At 36.8% G+C, this 4,910-nt stretch overlaps 1 long non-coding RNA gene across 1 annotated transcript; it reads left to right on the top strand.

The window, feature by feature from the left end:
* Window positions 1–360: 360 nt before the first annotated feature.
* On the top strand, window positions 361–4,387 carry LOC112973998. The gene is made up of 2 exons (XR_003256125.1): window positions 361–452; window positions 2,295–4,387. It is a non-coding gene; the product is annotated as an uncharacterized LOC112973998 (long non-coding RNA).
* Window positions 4,388–4,910: the final 523 nt, after the last annotated feature.

Below are 4,910 nucleotides of genomic sequence, written 5' to 3' on the forward strand. Positions count from 1 at the left end.
ATGAATGCATGCATTTTCTGTATTTCCCAAAAACTGAAATAATGCTGGTCTGTATTCTAGTTTGCTCTATTTGGATGATAGAAAGTTCAAAGAAGTGAAAAGGAGCTAGTATAATGTACCTGATGCTAAAGGACATATTTCTGAATAGACTCCCAACTTATTTATGTTTGCATGTTATATAATAACCTTCCCTGAATATCTTTGCCACCATGCATCATGAATTGCGTTTTCTGGGAGAAAATTCTGTTTACCTATGATAACCAGCAGAAGCTTCATTGCCAAAGAATTAAAAGTGTGTTTATATTGCATTCATACCTGTATGTACTTCATAAGCAGCTTTTTTGTCTGTATTGACAGGTCTCACCAACTCATAATCGTCCTGCAGGGAGTGGAGAGCAGAAACAGTCCCACACAGTTCTTTCATCACCGCCTAGAGTAGCATTTGGCTTGAGGTACGGGACCATTAGCTCCTGCTGACAGACCAGCAGCTTCAAAACTTAGAGGTTATTAAGTAAATAAGATGTCAGTGGCCAGAGAACCAGAAGAACCACAGCACCAACTGTGATTCCAGTTGTCAGGCAGTTTCTTACTAGAACGCTTCAGAATAAGCATTCTAGACCTATTTTCCTTTTCATTACCATCAAAGCTAAAGATCTGGGGAAGAATGAGTTGTTGAGAAATACAAAAGGCAGGCTATGAAGCAAAACCCCAGGACCTATGCCAGAAAAATCTGGAGTTCAGATGCAGATCTAAATTTCCCTGTAAATGGATGTTATTCAGATCCACTGTTCTAGTTTGAAGCATCCCGAACTTCATTACATGGCTTTGCTTTTTTACCTGAGAGGCTGGGATGTCTTGTGTGTTCATCACCATTAACTCAGGGTGGTATTTGACTTCAGTTAAATTATAAAAACATATCTTACAACAAATTAGGTAAAAGCAAAGCTTTGTGCCTTGTCTTCCTGGATATAGGCTACATTCAGTTCCATTAAAGATAACTGATGTTTGACCAGAGTCTGCTTTAAAAAAACACTGTGTTCAAAAAAATTATGTTCAAAAAAATTATGTTCAAAAGATCTAACTTCAATGCTGAGTTTCTTATAGTAAAGAAACTCTTAATTTCTCACAGTCCTTGAAGGGACTGTACCCTAATAAGTGACCAAAAAGCAAAAGGAAAATTTCACACTTCTCCGTTTCTTCATCGTTCTCAGATCATTGTGTGTGCTACAGACTGAACTTGGAATCTTCCCAGTTCATGGATTGTGCCCATTAATGAATGTTCAGTAACCAAAATGTGTTTATGTATGCAACAGAGTAATCACCAGGTGATTCCCATCCCTCTTCATGCTGTGCAGTATTTAATACAGATATTAAACAATTATGTCTGTACTCTTGATTTAAAGATGCCAGGACTTAACTTTGGCACTACTGTTAGGAGCATTGATCACTCCTTGCAGTTCTGCTCCTCAGTAAGTTTGCTGGTTGGCTATGTGTCGAATAGAAAAATACCATTTTAGCAGTTACTTTGACCATTTTTTAAACTTTTTTTTGTGAACTTTAAGTATTTGTTATGAGATGGACTACATGATAATTGTATAGCTTTAAAAGCAAATACTCCTTGCATTCCTGACTTTGGAGGTGAAAGAGAAGGAACGCACATGAACGTGTTGCAGCTGAGGGCAAGGGTTAAAACTTGTTTCTAATCACCTAGGTTTTTTTCCAGTCTGTTTACAGCTAGGCTCAAAGTAAACCATGCAGTAAGGACTGATAAACTTAAGAGTTAGTAGCTTTTCCCCTCTTTTGTATAGCTGCTGTATGAGACAGAGTCTGTATGAGAGAGTTTTGCTGCTCAGAGCGATGCAAAATATTTGTACCACAGCTCTAAAGCAAAGAGAACTTTTGTCTGACATGACTTGGACTGCATTGCAGAATAGTTGCGATTATCCATTATGCCTTGGCATTGATGTGGCTAAAGTAAGGTTATATCTATATAAGGGTTAGTCACTGGCTGAAGTAAGGGTTGTATATTACTGGAATGAGCCTTGGAATAGAGGAGCAGGTCCAGCAACTGCCACAGAGCCTGCAGAAGCAGGGAGAGAAGGACTGATCCCTCCAAGCTGTGCAATCACAGCCGTGTGTCCGTTTGCTTCATCAGCTTCTTGAAAGCAAACAAAAATCCCTTTGAAACACTGGGGGTTCCCTGCAATCTGCACTCTGTTAGCTTACTGTCCTGATCTTAGGGTGATAAAGCTACAAAAACATTTTGTTAACAAGCTTCCCTTTCTCTCTGACAGGAAGCCTAGAGGGGAGGGGAAAAAATGTCGGAAGGTCTATGGGATGGAGAACAGAGATATGTGGTGTACTGCCTGCCGGTGGAAGAAGGCCTGCCAAAGGTTCATCGACTAAAGATTGGAATTATGCAGAGGATTTGGGGATGGGGGAGGACAGCAGCAGAACCAGATTGCTGCAGCTGCACTGTATCACTTCCCATTTTCCCTCCAGTGATGTGGTGTTTGTTTTTTGGGTTTTTTTCAATGGTTTTTTTTTTTGAAGAGCTTTGTATTTCAAAGTGAAGCACTTATAGCCAAGGAGAAGCACTAATCAAAACCTGTGTGGAGCAATAGAGCAAAAAAATAATAAAAAACAAAACCAAGAACATGCAACAAAATTCTGTCTTACTAAGTATTGAAACCAGAGCAGCTATTAGTGTTTTTCTGTAAAAGAAAGGAAAAAGTTAATTTTTTGCTAACTCTATGAACTACTTGCTCCTTAGGACCATTTTTAACCATTTCAGTCTCTGTGTTGTGAACGTCTGTATTAGCTAAACTGAACAATTTTTCTTTTCCTGGAACGAAGATCTTTTTTTTTGAAAGCTTTCTAATAAACACTTCAAAGTCATATAAGCTACAGTTTACTCAACAAAAGCTGTACCAAGACTGGAGCCTGCTAAATAATTCTCCTAATATGAATGATCATGGTTATATGATATTTTTGGAAGGGGGATGTGGGGAGGAGTTGGATTTTTGTTTGTTTGTTTATAGGAGAAAAGTCTGAATTTGCAAGAAGAACAAGCAATGTTCCTGGAAGATTTTTAAACCAGACACAGACCAGCAGAGTGAAACAAAGTAATTTAAGTACCAAATTGGATTTTGATCCTCTAGAGGAAGAAAAGCAGCAATGGAAAGTCACCAGCAGATGTTGTCACAACAGAAGTTGAGGGAAGAAATCCACTGATCCTTGATTGAAACCCGTAATAATATAATTGGGGTCCAGTAGCTTTTCTTATCACTGTCCCTTTTTCTAGGGAGGATTAACAATTGGACCAGCTCATCTATTGCTGCAGAAGCCCTATAAAGAACTGGTAAATGCAGCCACTAGGATTTTATGTAATAGCTATTCAGGGACATGATCCAGCCCAGCAGTTCTGCTCTTGTTTTCTTTTCTCCTGTTTGAGAGATTGTTGTTAAATTGATGCTTTGCTCAGGTTTTTTTTTCCCCATTAAAGTTGCTAACATTTATTTTGTACAAAAAATTGCTAGAGAAAAGAAAATGCCCCCTTTCCACAACATCATCCCAGAAAGAGAAGTACAACAGCAAAGGAGCAACATATTTATGGTAAAAGTCCATTTCTTAACTCATTTTGATATCTGATTTAACAAGTTTTTATACTGGCAGTATTTGGATAGATTTGGGTACTTTGTATCTTTGTCCATTAGAAAATATACACCTGAATGCAGAAAGCTGGTGTTCTGTCCCAACTTATATGGAATTCCCATTAATTAATAGTTATTTTAGTGGAAAAATGATATGAGGATTTCCTAGGACATGAATGTATACCATTAAATAATACTTGCCTGTTAAACAAAACAAGACACCCACAAAGAAAACCACCCAAGCAAAAGTTTGCCTATTAKTAGGGGCATGCAGGCCCACTAATTTCTGGATTTCTTTTTCATACCGTCTGAAATTAGACCAGATATATATTTTTTAATTGTGTAAGCGGCCTGATCCTCACTGAAATAAGGGGACTTTAAGTAAACAGCTTTCTAAAATTTGGTCCAAAGTTCGCTTCATAGTTTTACTAAGTGTGCGTTGCTGCTTATGCCTATGTAAAAGCACAAGATGACAAAGCAGTTGTTTAGAACATACACTATGAAATCAGTGAAGTAGTGCTAAGCAGTGAAATATATAATAGGAGCTACTAAAGGATATCTTTTTTTTTCTTTTTGAACAAGTTAATGGGCAATCAAATGCCTAATTTGAGCATGCTCTTTCAGTTGTTTACAAATTGTGTAATCTACATGCACAAGTGGCAAGATGTGCTTGCATGCACACAGTTACTTGATTTTGTGCCCAACCGTGTTAAGTCATGTGAAAAAAAAAAAAAGAAGAAAATAGACTCTGAAATCCAGTAAGACCCTGAAATATATATACATATGTATGTATATATATAAAATCTGGGATTAACAGGGAGGAGAAAATGGTTTTGTTTATAGCTATAAAAGAAGAAACTAAACTTTGGTGGATATACATAGCCATTGCTTTATTATCTTTCCTCTTAGTAAAATGTGGGTCATGGTTTTTCTTTGCACGTTGTATTATTTTGATTTCCTTAGTAAAATACCTCATAGTAATTCATAATCATTTCATCTTAAAACACTGAGTTTGCTGTTTGTGTATTTACTTTGGGGGAATTTAGAAAATTTGAATCTTTTCAAAGATACTTTTGCTAGCTTTCCCCACATTTTTTCAAACACTCCAAGACTAATTATAAAGAGTTTCATAATTTGACCATTTTTAGACTTAAGATATTTCCCTATTTATTTGTTGTTCCCCTCCTTTTCTATTTTTACTTCTTTGCTCTGGAGGTTTTTCTGAAAATAATGTATTAGATTGTATATTTTTTCTAT

The sequence above is a fragment of the Apteryx rowi genome, unplaced genomic scaffold, assembly GCF_003343035.1.
Source record: "Apteryx rowi isolate R43461 unplaced genomic scaffold, aptRow1 scaffold_58, whole genome shotgun sequence".
NCBI lineage: Eukaryota > Metazoa > Chordata > Aves > Apterygiformes > Apterygidae > Apteryx > Apteryx rowi.